General features: G+C 38.4%; 3 long non-coding RNA genes across 9 annotated transcripts in view; 1 reads left to right on the top strand and 2 right to left on the bottom strand.

The window, feature by feature from the left end:
* Positions 1 to 651: 651 nt before the first annotated feature.
* LOC135289995 (uncharacterized) overlaps positions 652 to 17,163 on the bottom strand; it is a 91,112-nt gene continuing 74,600 nt past the window's right edge. For 6 of the 7 annotated variants that reach the window (XR_010352754.1, XR_010352745.1, XR_010352746.1 and 3 more), the window contains one exon: positions 652 to 1,191. This is a non-coding gene — a long non-coding RNA (uncharacterized LOC135289995). Of the gene's footprint in view, positions 1,192 to 13,550; positions 15,672 to 17,163 lie in introns of those variants that run through there. The other variant, XR_010352751.1, reaches the window with a different exon arrangement.
* Positions 813 to 7,048, top strand: LOC135289998 (uncharacterized). The gene is made up of 3 exons (XR_010352758.1): positions 813 to 3,517; positions 4,879 to 4,922; positions 6,127 to 7,048. It is a non-coding gene; the product is annotated as an uncharacterized LOC135289998 (long non-coding RNA).
* LOC135289997 (uncharacterized) lies at positions 7,090 to 10,836 on the bottom strand. The gene is made up of 3 exons (XR_010352757.1): positions 10,762 to 10,836; positions 9,119 to 9,229; positions 7,090 to 8,138 (listed from the first exon to the last, which is right to left on the bottom strand). It is a non-coding gene; the product is annotated as an uncharacterized LOC135289997 (long non-coding RNA).

Genomic DNA, 17,163 nt, shown 5'->3' with positions numbered 1-17,163 from the left:
TTGATGTGAGCTGCCTGAAAACAAACCAGTTTGTTTTCAATAGAGTAATTTACTAAACAAACTTTTTTTAATGACTCTTTTTTCCCCTTAAATTTTTAAACAGCACCTGACATAACAGAATCACTATCTGGAAAAGGAGGAATAAAGTTGAAGATAGGAAATTAATAGTATCCTGAAGTCAGTCACTTCTTGCAATCCAAACAATGCTAACATGTGGCCTGTTCAAATAAAAATTGCTGGACTAGAGCCAAACACTAAAGAGTAATTGATAATAGATTTTTTCAGAACCCACTCATCCATCAAATGTGTCACTCCTCCATAAGACTTTATTTGCCCCTTTTGCATTAAAATTAAGAAATCTGGCAGAAAGTAAATACTCTTGTTTCCAGCTGGTCCTCGAAGTTAAGAAGAGTTGGGTGCAAACTGGGCTTAATTTCTCATTAGAATTAATTTGGCACTATTAAGTCTGGTCACGTTCAATGGGATGTTCCATGATCACAGATTCACAAATAATGTGGTTTACCAAATCAGTTCTATAGGTCAGGTCGTGTTCAGTAAGAACTTGTGCAATCACAGATTCATGAAGAGTGTGATGAACCAATCTGGCACTATAGGTCTGGTCACATTATTCAAGAGCCTTGGCAGTGAAAATTCACAAATATTGCAGTTTATTGAAGCAACAGAAATACAGATGAGGAATTGCTGTTGACAAATGTATTAGCTGGGATAGAACTCTAACAACAACAGTAACGTGTTAATCTGGATAATAATAATTAGAAACTTACACTGGTCAGAAGAAAACAGAGGAGAGTAGCCAGTCCTCTGCCTCAAGGCTTTTTGGGTTTTCCTCCTAAGTTCAATTTCTGCCCTTTTTATATACAGTCCAATCTTGTTCCCCTCCTCCTGTGTGACATGTAGCAGATACAGGTAGTGAGTTATGTAAAGTAGTCATACATGTCATAGCATGTAGTTAATTGAACTTGTTAACATATGCAGAGTGTGCACTTTATAATCTAAATAACCCTTAGTCAGGCAAAAGTTAATTTTTCTTTGTTATGATGTCCTTCAAAGTTCCAGTCTTAGGACTTTGCCATTCTGTCAAAGCCAAAAGAGGACCATCCTCCTGTCTCCACGGGACTTCCTCCTTCAGTCAGTTCATCCCTTCTTGATGTTGACTATGCAGATCTCCATCTGCAAAGATAACACAGAGAGTACACAGTGTAGGCCCTAGATAGTAAGCCTTAGCCCTTCCCTAGCTCCTTGGTCATCATCCCACTCCCCTTCTGAAGAAAGATCTTTAAAATTCATTGTGTGCACTTAAAACAAAGTGTCCCTGTCCTGGTTTATAATGATTGTCCTTTAGAATGGATTTGTTTTGTTATTTAATTGCATTCTCTATGCCATGCATCTTCAGACAGTTACTGGAAATTTTTGCTGCTCTTAAACAAAGAATCTTTTGTGCTATATCAGCTTGCATTTTCTGGGATTGTGTTGTGCTGGTGTCTTTTCACTGACTTCAGCAGTGGAGTATTGTAGTCATAACTTCACTAAGTAGACTTAATAAACATTATTTGGCCCTTTCTCTATGTTACATCTTATCAACTGATCTGTGGGAAATGCTCTTTATGTTGTTAAGGCCTATGTGCTAATATAAACAATAAATTAACCTTAACTGGGGGAAGTTTGAGACTCCTACAACAGTAACCCAAAAGAAAACAGAGTTTATAAAAGTTGTATACCTACCAAATTCCATGAATATTTTTAAATGTTCTGCACTTATTTTCTACAGCAGCCTTTTACGATTGTCTTTACCAAACAGATATAATGAAAAATGTTCTGTAATTTCATAATATGAGATGGTAAGGGAGAGGTAAATACTGGGTTTATTCAATTGCATTTATAAATTTCCTCTTTTTTTCATAAAGTTAGGTGAACAACAGTGAACACAATTGCAGAAAGATTATTACTCTGAATTAGAGGGCAGCGTGCACACATCTATTGTACTAGTTTATAGTGTCTACTAATGATAACTGTCAAATTACAGACTGCAGTAAAGAGGTCAAGAGTGCTAATTGATTTATACAGAAGTGCCTTGGATTCTAATGTTTAGAATGCTATTTCATATAATAAATTCTTAGAGCTCACAACTTGTGTCATGAGAAGAGTGCAGATTCTCATGACACGGTAGGAGTAGCAGCATTTTAAGCAGAAAGAGCTGATGATGGAGGCATAGTTCTGGTAACAGGTAGTATGTAGAAGCACATTTGAACAAAGACCATCCACAGCCCCCTCCAACAAGATGTGCATTTCCTCTGGATTCTCGGGGGAGAAGTTTGTACTCGCACACTGTAGCACATTCTTTCACTTAGGGAATGCTATAAGTTGATACTATGTTTCCAAGTGAAAAAGTTCATCACTGACTTCCTGTCCTGGAAACTAAAGGCCCAAGAAAATTAAGAATTTTAGAGTTACTCCACCTAGGGTTGATTAGCTTAAATGCAATAACCTCAGCCTGAAGTCTGATTTGTCAAACAAGAGTATTTAAACCTTTGAATCAGATAGCAAAGCAAAGTGAGGATCAAATAAATGGGTAGTAAAACCTTGATACCAGCTTCGCCACTCACTGTCTGGCTTTGGACAATTTCTTTTCAGTTTGGTTAAAGAAGTGTGAAAATACTCACTGTAATTGGCATTACAGGGCTGTGGAATCTGTAAATTATTTATTATATTTCAGAAAGAGGCTCCAAGGTTAGCATATGTAAATCAGGAACCTCTACAAAGGCATTTGTGTGCCCCTTGGCTTTAACAGAGCTCAGGGATTTCTTAAACATCAACACCTGTTCTAGTCTCATAATAACTACAAATCTGTGAGTGCTTGAAAAGCAGCACTGGGAAACTCTGATCTGATACTTGAAACTGAGTCTGTAAAATACTTTGTTTTCTTAACTTTGAGCCCATGAGTTGTGCTATTAATTCAGTGCAGCTAATCACTACATTACAATTAAGGTCATGACTAAAGGCTTTGCTGGACTTTTAGCAGATTGTTAGGTTTATGATTTAGGTATCCTTTACAAACTTGAGCAGGTCAGATCTCCTGATTTAGGAACACACGATCCTAAATCCAGCTGAAAGTGGTGGACTTTGATTTCTGTGAAAGTAATTTTGGGGCAAGAGATCTCTCAAGATTTAGAGGTACCATCACTTATCTAGAAACTGACTAATTCCTATTTAGTTATCTAAACTTTTCCAATTCTACTGTGTATGACTCATATTTATTCATTTTATTTTTCTCAAGGCTAAAATCTATAGTGCTATAAACCACCATGCCTCAGGCAACTGCAATGAGGCTACTACATGTTACATGTTTGAAGTTCTCTCTCCTGCTCAACACTACTTTTAACATCAGCTTCATTACTTGTAATACAGTACACAAGAAATGCATGTAAAAATGTATAGTGCATCTTCCACTTACGGAACAGTCTCAAATTAATTGCAAGGAGCCTACTGGAGATAACAGGTACTGCTGAATAGTGAATATTGCCTTGTAGTACTGGGCTCACAGTCTGGGTTTTAAAGCTGAAAAATAAGGCTTTCACTTTAAAGTAGTTATTTGGGTATTTATCTCCATAAAACCAAATCTCTGCATAGCTATAAGATTTCAAGGTGTAATTTAAAACAGTATAAGGTAAGAAATATAGGTTTTTGGGTAAAAACAGTCCTCTGGAGTTAGGTAAGACCATTTCAAGCAGTGGTCTGAAATTTACCATCACAGGTCAATATTCAAAAGATGGGTCATTTATTTGTACTAGAGGTTCCTTTGTTTCCTATTGAATGAGTAAAGGGTGAATGTCTGTGACACAGGAATATTTTTACTGAGAAGTTGAGGATTCTGTTTATTAACACATTAAAATATTGATCACTCAGTATGCTGTAGACCATTTCTCTTTTTTTCTGATTAGCTTATGGGAATACATTATTTACATTCAATATGACAATTTAGTTTTTTAGAACTGTGCATTATATGGCCACAATGAATCAAAATTTATTTCAGTCTTTTGGGATAAAGGGTTTTATTATTATCCTAAATGATAAAACAAGAGTTTTAACTGAATAGATTTTTTCCCCCAATAGCAATCTTATTTGAATGTTTTCATTTATCAAAGCTTTGCACGTTTACTTAAAAAACACATTTTCAGCTCCCTAGAGAAGTCCATAATGTACTCAGTAAAGGCTGAACATCAGAAAAAATGTACCCAGTGACATAGTAAAATTCAGGAAAAACTGTTCTCTTTTTTTTTTTTTTTTTTTTGGTAGATACACATGTTGTTGAATGTTAGTGATATACATTTTTGCCTACAGTAACACAATTCCTTTTGTGGTCATCTGAATAACATACCTTTTATTTGATTCAAAAGATAGCACTGCTGTGTATCATAATATCAAAATCTTACATATTTAATCTAAAGAGAAGTAGAACTTTAGAGAACCATGATCCTTTTTACCAGTGAAACTACATTAGAAGTTACTTATGACTAAGCTGGAATTAGGGCATTTTCTTAATAGTTAATTTGATAAAATGCAGATAGTTTATGTATTACTTAAGCTTTGCTTGAGTGGAAAATGGCATTATTCATTAATGAACAGCAAATCTACACAATATCTTAGGAAAGTGATTGAAAAATTCTATATCTATATGAAATTACAGAAGACATTCAGAGAGCTAAAATCAAATTATTAGAACTGGAACATTGCCAAGATCCTTGGGTTAACTTCTCTGTTCTTTTCAGAAGCTATATATTAGATCCCATTTCTTTTCTGTCTGTACTGAATATTTTCTCTATTTTTTTAAATCTGATTTTTTTTCTCTTTTTTTTTAAGAGAATTGCAGTTTCTGTGGCTGAACAATGTGTAAAGACACGTAGGTATGCTTGGTCTTCAGTATTTAAAAAATTTGTAATTAAACAGTTCTTCTAGTTTAAAAATGAAAAGTCTCCAGGTCTCTAGTAGGCAAGCTGAAATGAGCAGGTCAGGACTGACATAGTTTTATATCACCTGTAAAAACATAACATGAAGTCCTTTGCCCTCTCAGGTCCTCAGTAAAAATCTTGCTGACATTGGTGAAGGGAGGATTTCCGCATGACACTGTTGGTGCTTATAATTTTAACACCAACTTTGCAATACTTGGTATTTTTATTATATTCTCAGTTCCAAGTCTTGTCACGAAACTCTCAACTTCACTTTAAAAAAGTCTGTGCTAGCACTAAATCTACAAAATAGTGTTGGTCCCAGATCCTACTAAAAGGTTTCCTGCCCTGTGATGACACATTTGTGCATTATGTTTTTAGACATGCACACCTTGTAACTTGCTCTCATGTTACTCTCTAAATCCATGATCAATTAGCTGAGCACTTGCATAGCTGAAACAGTAGGAGGCTCTACTCCTAGGCTGCTGTGGCCATGGTATACACACACACACTGTCTGCTTATAGTTGCCCCAGACAGACTAAGCAGTACTTCTGTAGTGGCAGATCTAGAGAAGCTGACATGCTCATTCCACACAAACCTGAGATTTTCTGAAGTAAAATAGTAGTACTTTACTAAGTGAAGCAATATTTAGGACAGTTTAGGCATGTGACACTTTTTTTTTAGATAGTTTTGTCATACTGGCTGTTGTGAACATCAACATGGCCAAAACACAATCTTATTTGAATGTTTTCATTTATCAAAGCTTTGCACGTTTACTTTAAAAAACACATTTTCAGCTCCCTAGAGAAGTCCATAATGTACTCAGTAAAGGCTGAACATCAGAACATCTGTAAGCACAGAAGCAGTCACATTGCCAACCACAACTAGAAATATAAGGGCATAGTACAAATAGTACATAGACACGGACACAGTACAAATTCCAGTACTAATACATAGCTCTGGTACTGCTTTGGAAGAGTGCTGAACTGCGCTGAGTACAGTTGCAAGTGGGGGTTGGTATGAAAGCAAGATCTCAAGGCTCACGCTCTTTTCCTTTAACCTTCTCCACATGCTGGAGATTAGGGAACACATTCAGAGTTGTGGATCTGCCAAAGTGTCTACAAATTTTTTAGAGAGCAACCTTTGTATCTCTCGTTGCAGAAAAGAAGTTTCCATACAACCTTCTTTCTCTGAAGGAAGACAATTGCAAGGAATCCAAGAAGAATCTGAATGGTGCACTTAAACAAAGGCTCCGAGAAATCCTCAATATTTTAACACTGATAGATAACTTTTTGGCCACAGTCATGATTTTTCAGTATTTAACATGCAAAATATGGAAAATAGTTACCCCACCATGAGGCTGTTCCTTCTCCCTGAACTGAAGGTATAGGTGTTCCAGTGAAAAATGGCTATAATGAATATAAACAGCATCCTTAATAGATTTTCCATCTTAGGACAAACTGTCTTATGAGACTTCATAAATGTTGGTAGAATATGTCTGGTGGCTTTATGTTATTGCATCAATCTCTAATTTTGGCACTAGTGAGTATGAGGAGATTTTGCACCATTACTGTAAGTCCTTTCAAAAATGGAAGTTTCATCTTGGTGCACTTGTGGAGCCTAGCTAGAAAAATACAAGTCTATATAATAATGTTTTCCTCTAGCCAGTAATGAAAGCAAGAGTGTATACAGGAATGCCATTACAAGCTCAGTTCACTAACTCAAAATAGTTGCTTCTATTTAATCCAGTTATATGTATGTGTATTTCTCCTTTTGTGACAACTGAGAGTACCTCCCTGGAGTGCAATCAGGTTCCTACCATTAATACACATATCTGAAAGATGCTGAAGGTTTTAGTGTTCCTATAGCACCTACTTCACTTTTAATTGATACACATCTTAGCCATGAGAACACTCCTGGTTTCTTGTTTAGAGAACAGACAAAATGAAGTATTAAAAACTAAAGAAAAAAAGAAGCACAGATTTCTTTATACCTTATTTGAGTGAATGTGTATGGTTCTTTGATCATACCAAAAGAAAACTGTTGATGACATGTGCTGAAAAATAAAACAACATAACATATGGCTGAAAGCATATCAGCATAGTACTTCTGTTTTTACACCAATCTCTACAGAGTTTTTCTCAAGCACATTTGCTAATATTTTAGAAAATATAGTTAAATGTTCAAGTTTTTGCTATTTGCTGTTATGGCAGCATTGGTACGAACTAATTCTTTTAAGAGTCTACCATTGTCATACAATTTTTTTAACTTCTTTGACAATAAACTGCTTGCTGCATTAATTGCAGAAAGTACTCATTGCTAGCCAAAAATACATTGTATGAGTTTTAAACAAAATATATGTCCTATACCATATCTATGTCAGTAGTGGCTGACTACAAAATTGCAAGACAAATTCAGACACCATGATATTCCTGTAATCTTGGAAAGGTTTATGTGCCAAACACCATATCTTAAGCTAGGTTTTTTCACATTCTTATGCTGGAGGTACTAATTCCTATGGAAGTGTGAAGACATAGACTGTTCCAAGTCCCTGTGGTTAAGGATGTCTTTACCTGAAGCTGAAAGACATAGCAGGGATCTCTGAACTCTGTGCACAAGATGACTCTGGTCTATGACTCAAGACAATAGGTTTTATAAATTTTATAATTTTCTCCCTAGTCTAAGGAACTTAATAAATAATTATGTACTGGGTGAAGTTCACAAACATGTTATATTAACAGGCACTTTTTAGAATCTGTCACCACACTAGCAGACTTTCAAAGACATGCTAGTCTCCAACAACAGGAACAAAATTTTGTGACAAGTTCATTTGGCTTTACTGTCAACTTTAAATAAAGATATGAAGTAAAATTATTTTATACACTTAATGAAAAGCGCCAATCTAAATAAGTTATATATAACTATATGCATTTAAATTCTTACTAGGAATAATATTTATTATAATTAATTTTATTTCAGTAGAAGTACTTTTATAGATTTCAGTCTGGAATTTCAGAATCAGTCTGATTTTTTAATAAGTAAATCCAATTTTATTTCCTCAGAATTTTTTAAAACATGGATGAGTGGTCTTGTTGCTCTTTGCATAACAGGGAGCCTGAAGTAGCCAAACAGAATGACCCATTTGTGGCAACATGGGGAGATAATGACATAGCCTGGAAAAGAAATAGAGCATCTGAAAGATCCATATCCTGCTCTATGGGCTCTGATGATTTTCATGCTTTTCATTGTTATATTTTCCATCTATGTAAACTGTAGTATTCAGGAATCATTAAAGAAGCAAGGAGATTAAAAAGAGGGAGAGTTAACATCTTGCAGTGGTAGGGCTTAACATCTGTGTATGGAGAAAACTCATCTATTTCATACTCTGAATTTTAAAAAGCCACTATACAATGACAGCTTGTACTTTTGTGCAATGCAAGAAAACTAATAATTGAAAACCTCTGAAGGGCCCATGTCATGTTTTTAATTTATTCCTGTTCAGTGTTCTGAGTAGAAATTTTGTTTTTTCTATTGGTAGAGGGTAGATTGGACTGATTACGCACTGTATGTGTTACAACTGTGTTTTGCTCCCTGAGAAATTATTCTTTCTTGAGTAAAAGGAAAAATAAACAAAGGGAAAAGGGTGCATTTTAAGGTTGCTATCCTAGGCTTTCAGATTTCAGTTCTCAGCTACAATATCCTAAATATAAACTATTTTTATTTTTAGGTGCAATTTCTAAATTCTTTAAGAAGAAGCTTTTCTGAGTTAATTAGTAGGTGTACAGCTGCTGGCTAAGCTCTTTGTCTGCCTGAACTACAAGGAAAGGTGGGAAAAGCATGGCCTAAATCTGTGTTTACAGTTCTGTGATTTTGGGACTGGCAGGGGCCAGATTGAGTTTGGCATAAATTAGAGCCATCTAAAAGTGTTCTGTCATTGTTGACTACCTGAGACTGTGGGCTCACTCAGAACTGAAGGTCAGGTATTGTGGGCCATGCTCTGGGAAGGTGCTTTAACAAATGGGTAATACTCAGCAAGGCAGCTGGATGTTTTCCAGATGGTTGTACCACTCAAACAGAGGGGGAAAAAAAAGTCACACTCTAGATGTGACAGCAACATTGAAAGAAATTCTCAGTTCTGCTATGATAAACTTACTTGAATAACAAATAGAGTTACAGTGGCTCTCTGGAGTTCAGTGAAAGGTGCAAACCATGGGAAAATGGGTATGATTCATGCCTTCGACAAGTTTGCATCTCTACAGTTACCCTGCCATTGAGATCAGAGTTAGTTTAAATCTAGCTTAACTGCATTGATAAAAATTGCAATTGCTTCTTGTACAGTGGTGTAAACTCAGTACTGATCAGCCAATATACACTATCTCTACTATTTTTTTGGGAGGGGGAGGGGTGGGGGTTTGTGGGTTTTGGTGTTTTGGGGATTTTTTTGTGTCTAGGCCACTCTTGTCTCTTCAGCTGAAATAAGCAATTGATCTTGTTATCTATTCTGCCATTAAGGGATACATCACAAGTTGCACAGTGTCTGGTAATGGCCATACAATTTTTGTGTCAACCTTACAGTACAATTTTACCTGCAGTCATCAGTAATTATAAAGGGAATTTCTTGACGTCTTTTCTCTTATTGAGGATTTTTAGCCTTCATGGTTTTTAGCCTTCATTTTTTTTTTAGCCTCACTAGCATCTTCATGTTGCTAGTAATGATAATGAGTAAGATAATTTTTACAGCCCTGGAATCTCAGTGGACTTCTAAAGGTGCACAGAACTTCAGAAAGAAAAAAAAAATCCCCAAAACTGCATTCCACTGTGGGGAACAGCAAAGAATTCTTTTCATAATGGATGGTCGGGAATGAAATTAAGCCAAATGAAGTGAATGTTGTATCTGAGAACCGCTTATTGGTAACAAAAAGACAAAATAAAAAGGAGTTACCCCACTTACGACGGCTAGAGAAGACAGAGCAAGAGGAGGAAAAATGGGAAAGGAACGGGGGTGTAGAGAGAGAGGGAGAGAGGAGACAGAGGGCAGAGAGGGCATCACCCCGGAGGTCGGGGGTGCTGAGGATGTCCCCGATGAGGCGGGGCTGGGCACGCTGCCGGCCTGGGCACGGCTCCTGCGGCGGCCGGAGGGGATCGGGCAGCAGGGCAGGAGCCGGGGCAGGGCGGCCGGACACCAGGAGAAGGGCTCGGGCAGCAGGGCAGGAGCCGGGGCAGGGCGGCCGGACACCAGGAGAAGGGATCGGGCAGCAGGGCAGGAGCCGGGGCAGGGCGGCCGGACACCAGGAGAAGGGATCGGGCAGCAGGGCAGGAGCCGGGGCAGGGCGGCCGGACACCAGGAGGAGGGATCGGGCAGCAGGGCAGGAGCCGGGGCAGGGCGGCCGGACACCAGGAGGAGGGATCGGGCAGCAGGGCAGGAGCCGGGGCAGGGCGGCCGGACACCAGGAGAAGGGATCGGGCAGCAGGGCAGGAGCCGGGGCAGGGCGGCCGGACACCAGGAGAAGGGATCGGGCAGCAGGGCAGGAGCCGGGGCAGGGCCGCGGCGAGGACCGGCTGGTCAGGCTCGGAGGCGGGCAGGGCAGGGCCGGGCGCAGGGACAGGGGCGCTGGGACGAAGCGGGCGGGGCGCTGGTCAGGGACTCGGGGAGGCGGGACAGACTCGAGGGCGAGCGAGAGCCGGCGAGGGCAGGAGAGCCAAAAGAGAGGACTCCAAAAGCGAGGTGGAAAAGCCTTCCCGAAAGAGTCCAAAGGCAAAGGACAGAACAGCCCCCGGAGCTTGGGGTGCAGTTACCTTTTATGCCCCGGCTCCTCCCCGAGTCCGCCTGCGGGCAGCAGGGCGAGGCCCAGGGCCGTGTCCCAGCGCAGGCTGCGGGCAGAGCCCTTCTGCCGGGCGGCTGGAGAGTGTCTCTGGGGGACGGTGCCTTCGGTGTTCCCCTGCTGACTGCCTGTCCCCTGTGAGACACGACATGGTGGCCAGGCAAAGTCCTCCCAGAGAGAAGGCTTTCCTCCTTCTTCTCCTGGCTGTCTCCTGGACATCATGGCACATGTGCAACCTGTCCCCCATATGCTTCTGACAACCATTGTTGAGGCATAAGAAAACTCATTGGCTTCTCACAACCAACAAAAAAACCCCAGCACCCAAACCAAATAAAACAAAACAACAAAAACAAACTAGGAAAACATGGATGAGTAATCTTTAATTTCTCTGCTGAGATGCAGTCGCATGCAGCACAAGAAAAAATGAGTTAATTATTAGGCCATTCAGAGATTCAGAGCTGCACTGCATGGCCATCCTTCAGAGAAAAGGAAACAGAGAACAGCCTCAGACAAACCACATGGGGAAGTTAGGTAGACCTTGATACCCAAGCTACAGTTTGACTTTGATGCTGACATTCACAATCATCTCCATAGAAAGTACCATAGTGTTTTCAGTGACCACACATAGGTATTTTTTCTAAGCTAAAAGGTAGTGCACCCACAGCAATTGTTAAAAAGTTGAACAAAGGAATGGTTTACATGCCCAGATATAACATTTCTGTTTCTGTTGGGAGCTGCTTAAGTGGTTCTATTTAGCAAGATTAAAATTATTTACATTATTTCACTATAAGGAGGTAAATTTCTGTATGTGAGCTCATATGAATGCACAAGAAGTTATTCTCTGTTATACAGCTGTTACACTCTCATATATGCTGTAGTGATACACAACACATCCAGCTTGGGCATAAAGATGAAGAAAGATTGTGTAATATTCACAGACAGCATAAAGTAAATGTTCATTTATAAATAGTTTCGGCATTCCCTCCATAGTCTTTTCTTCTGTTGCTTTTAGTTCGTTAATATGATGGGCTCTCTGCCCATGTATTTTCCTCTCTTTTGAATGTGGAATATTTTCATATGTGCAGTACCAAAATTGCTTGGTTCTAATGTTCTAATGCTCCTGACTTGCCCACTTGTCCACTTTGAGCTAATGTTAGTAAACATCCCTTAGAAACAATCGCTTTTAATCTTGTCAGAGATGGCTGTGTTGTGAGGGTGAAAATTAGTTATTAGCTTAGCTTTTCATCCATGCATAATAGGATGTTAAAATCAGAGATGTTTGCTTGGGGCCATGAGAGGCATCCCACTCTGAGCTTACAAGTTTTGAATTTATAAAATGCAATATATTTAAAATAAACAAGCAAATGCCAGTTTAAAATTAGAAAAGTCTGTTTTATGTATTTTTGTCTTTATGCAAGAAGTATAAGGCCTCTTCTTGATTGCAGCAAAAGAAAAAAACTATGCTCTATATTTGCTGGTTTTTTATCTCTCCCAGCTTTGTCCTAATAGATAATCTACAGAAAAAAAACTATGTCGTGTGCTTCTTATAGTGAAGACTTTCCCCCTGAATGGGGTTCTCATCATCTTGGTGCTTCAGAATTAAGCATCCTTTGTCCTCACCTTATCAAATTAAGCTCTAAAATCTAAAAATATCAAGACAAAGTTAGACTGAAGACCAAAAGAAAAAGCACACCGAAAACAAAATAATGACAAAATTTCTTTGCACATGTACTGCAAGGTAAAGCTGATGTAATTTAGAGATCTCCCCTTCATTCTACACAGAGGCATCTGTGGCAAGATGGGAATCCAGGATCCATCTCTGCAAACACCCACAGAGCAGTAACAACTTCCCAGTTTCTTTGTCTCTTACTCCAATTGAGCTAAATCAGCCAGAGCAAAGGAGGTAGGGCAGGAGATAGTTCCCTTAGGACTATCTAAGTTAGAATCATGGTAATTGGCAAAAAGCAATCAGTGAATTCAGGTGCTTTCAGAAAGACCTCTAAATGTCTCAGTGTTCTCCTTCATCATCCCCAGCACCTGCGTAGCAAAAATGGCTGCCACAGAAACACAGGTAGGCATCATGGTTCTGAATGCCTATGTAATGGAAAATGCAGAGTTGTATACCAGTCTGCTAGATGACAGGCTTCAGTCTTTGGATTGCCTGCCAAGTGTTGATGAAAAGCCACACAGATTCTTAATTCAGAAACTCCAATTTTTCCTCTCTTCCTGTGTTCATTTTCTTTATCAGCAGGGGATGACTTACACTTTCATAACTGATTAACATTTTAAAACTGTGGGAGCACTTTTTGTGGCATTTAAAAATATTTAACTCTTTAAAGTTCCTCTTTATTTGGTTGGTTGGTTTTTGGTTTGGTTTTTTTTTTGGTTTAGTTTTTGTTTGGTTGGTTGGTTGGTTGGTTGGGGTTTTTTTCTATTTTTTTTTCTTTTTCTGCATTGTTTTGTTTTTTTTTTGGAATACAGGTTATGCCAGCATGTAAGCACTTCCAGAAGGTGTTTTGCATTGTGCAGAAGGCATTGGAGACATCAGTTAAATTTATTAAATTGGGCAGTACAAAAAAGTGGAGGTTTACAAGCTTTCACCTCATTGTCTAACCTACCCACATAGGTGAAGGAAACAGCCTTGCCATAAGGCTTCGGGAAACCCAACAGATTTCTTAATCCTTTCATAGTCCTATTTGTCCTCAGAATGATGTCTTCAATTGGTTGTTTGAAATCAACAGGATCTAACTTTTTCCCCTTAATCTCTTTTTCCTTGTTTTGCCTTCTCTCACATATTACATATGGGTAAAGCACGGTCTTGCTGGTACACAAAGAGCAGTCTTCCAACTGTGCTTTTTCTCTCAGCCAGTTGAAATTCATCCTCAAGCATGGCTGATGAATACTATTCTTAAAAATATGTACAGCAATTTCCATATCCACAGACAAACATCTAGCTGCAATGTACAAGAGAATAATCTGCAGCTGAGGAAAATTATTAAGCAATGCCTACAGACTTGTCTTAAGCCCATTCACAATGGCTGCCACCTGTAAATTAAAAAGGCCAACATCTCTTGAAATCCACTCATTGAATTGATAAGATGGCCAAAGATACATCAACAGGATTGAGTTCCAAGGTCATTTGAGTAAGGACAATCCCTACTGACCTTGGTGGGACTTGCATTTATGTCTCATGGCTCCAAGCATGAATGTAGACATTACTCCCCACCACTGTTCTGCAGTGTTCAACTGGACACTCAACACTATAAATATTAGTTTATTTTCTTCTTACTATCTTTCAGCAAACAGAAGTCTAGTAACAGGAGAGAGAGTTAAGAGTTTTCCTACTCCCTTATGGTTAAGAGTGTAGAAACAAAACTACATTTCTGGTTTTCTACAATATATTGTGATGAGTAGCTGGGCATAGGTATCCTGTTTTCTAGGTTGTCTGTTTTAGGAATTCAGAAAATATGTGAATGGCCCACTAGTAAATGACAAGAAAGAGGAAAATACAAGAAAGACACATTTTGTCTGCATTTGAAGATGAAGTGTTCATTTCGAAATCTACCTTTCTCCTAACTTCTATTGCTTTCCCTTTCTAATTCTGCTTTAGCTAAGATTCATTCCCTCACTCCCAGATTTTCCCACAGGATTCCTTGGATTGGAGATTTCTGTTAGTTCTGTTGCTGTATTCAGTAGCAAGGGCATTGATTTTAGAGTGTATTCCTGTAAGTGATTTGGTAATGACCTGCTACCACTCTTCAGCACTGGTTAACCAGATGACATGGTAAAGAGAAATTCTTTACAGTCATGCCAACAGAACAAATTAAGATGGAAAATGCAAAACACTATGGAGAAACAATCAGGAATGTATTTAGTGTTCTCAAATCTCACATATACTTCCTCAAAATGTAATTGTATTGCAATTAGTATTAGAAATCTCCTTCAGTTTTACTCTTTTCCCTGTAGGAAATAGACAGCACAGGACATTTCAATCACTTATCTTTGTTACATTAAATAGCATCAAGCAAGAGCAAGAGGAAATAGAAAAAATTGTGCTAGTAGTATTGGAAAAGCTAGTGCCTTAAAAAGTCTTGCAATATCTGAAAATCATGATTATTTCTGAAAAGACTAGTTCATTATTTTATCTTGTAATTAGTATTCTGAAATATTAGTTGCTTTGCTAAAATTAGCAGCTTTTTTTTGGACAATTGATTAACAGGTGCAAACAGCACTTTTTAAGGTTTGGAGGCAGGTAATTTACAGTTTTTTGTAGGGAAAATAGAACCAGAGGAAAGAAAAGTTGGAATGCTTCATCTACATTTCTTCACCCTTTCTTTGAAGTTTCATGATAATATTCAGGAACAATTTCCCTTTTCTAATGTTCTTCTGCTAGTCGTATTTTATTTAATTATTTTGGTTGCCCATTGTAAATTAAAAGTAAGAAACCTGCCAGTTCCCTTTGATCATGGTTCTATTCTTTCCCCCAACAAGACTTACACACAGAGGGGTTTTGTTTTTTCTGTCTTTCAGAGGTGAAAAGCATTCCTCATTAAGAAGAACAGATGCTTCCTATCATAAAGGGTTGAAGGTTATAGATTCTTTCAAGTAGTTTCCTTTCTCTCCAGGTACAAATTGTTTAATCCCCAAACTTTTGTCAGTGTTCTGGAGTGTTCACATACTTAGAATATATTGTCACTGGAAGCTCCAGGCAAACCACGTGTAAAAATAGAAAAAACATATTAAAGCATAAAAACTAATGAGGACACAGTGCAAATATTTCTCACAATCATTGCCCAGATTGCTTCCTCAGGGGAGTCAGACTACAGTAGTTACATCAGGAAAACAGGCACATTACAGGTGGGTTCCACCATCCTCCATTCATACCTGTATGGAACAAAAACACAAAACCCAACAAAAATTTTTTCTTTAACTTTTTGATAATTCTATTTTGTTTGAAAAAAATATATGGATCCATATTCCTTTTCATGCTGATTCATATTTTGAAAGTTTTTTCTAAACTCCTTTAACTTTTCAAATTAAGCATATTTCATAGGGACATATATATAAATTATTTTGAAAGTTTACAAAAACCAACAGGTGCATATATTGCAGGCATTTAATAAACACAGGACTGAAACAATACACTGAAATTTCTTGTCATACAAGATTTTGAAATGAGGGGAGTGTTGTACTCTACTCAGAAAACATTTTCTTGAAGTTTGCATATATCCCCTTTCCATTCCTTGTGAAGTTTTAAAGTTACACACACACATACAGTTGCTTGAAGCCTTATGAAACTGAAATGTCAAGTGAGAGTTGCTTTATATCATGTTCTGTCAATCAAAGTAAGCGAGGCTTTATGCATCTGTTGCTAGTATATTGGCACTTTTTGAAGAGTGTTTCGGAGGGAGCAAGAATAAATAAAGATCCTTCAGGCACTTTCTCATTTATGGATGAGGAATCAAAGCAGTCTGAAACTTCATTTTCAGCCTGATACCCTGAAGATTGTTGGCTGATAATTCTGGATGGAACAGCTTATCTGGGAGGATTAGGGAGAACATGGACTTCCTATTACTGCTGGCTTCAGCCTATTCAGCTGGGCAGACTCTGTCACACATTATCTGTGCCTTTACATATGTCACTAATCTTATCTATATCTTTTCAGCTCCTTCTGTTGGAGCTGTGGTTTCCTGTGCCTAAATCTCCCATTTCTTCATTACACAGGCTGTATAGGCATTAGCCTTCTCTAACAGCCTTTCTGCACCATGTCATTCAGTAATGGCTAGTAATGCAAAGGTATGAGAAGGTAATGGTTGTGCTTTATCTCTGATCTTACAGGCCTCACATCAATATATTAACTGCACACCTCCTTTCCCACCAGCATCCTCCATTTCCCCCCCAACATTTTTGGACCAAATCCACTTGACAAAATAAAATCACCGCAACAGTAGAGAATCTCTGCAGTCATTAAAAATAATGGAAGCAGGCAATTTGGGGGCAGGTTTATAATGGAAGGGTCAAAAGTAGTTTGTAACCAGGAGAACCAAAACATCAGAGCAGAGCTGATCTGAAGCTTCTGCCATTGTTAATTTGTCTTAAAAATTTAGTGGTGTTCATCAACCTATATACGACATATAGCACAATAGCTATGTAGGTCAATATAGCACAAAAGAAAGAGGTCTTGGAGAGTCCCTGTCCTTTTTAAATTTCATAAGGAAGCCCCTTTCCGACAGCTGCTCTAAAATACTTACCTGGCTTCATCTGGCTCCCTGCTTGCCAGCTAAGTTCCATCCTTTCTCTCCTATTCTGCTTTTGACTTTCAGCCTTCCTACCACACCTCCGTTCTGGTGTCCTCTTTCCTTTCTAATTAATTTTC

The sequence above is a fragment of the Passer domesticus genome, chromosome Z (genome assembly GCF_036417665.1).
Source record: "Passer domesticus isolate bPasDom1 chromosome Z, bPasDom1.hap1, whole genome shotgun sequence".
In the NCBI taxonomy this organism is placed as follows: domain Eukaryota; kingdom Metazoa; phylum Chordata; class Aves; order Passeriformes; family Passeridae; genus Passer; species Passer domesticus.
This window is presented reverse-complemented; position numbering and strand designations above follow the sequence as displayed.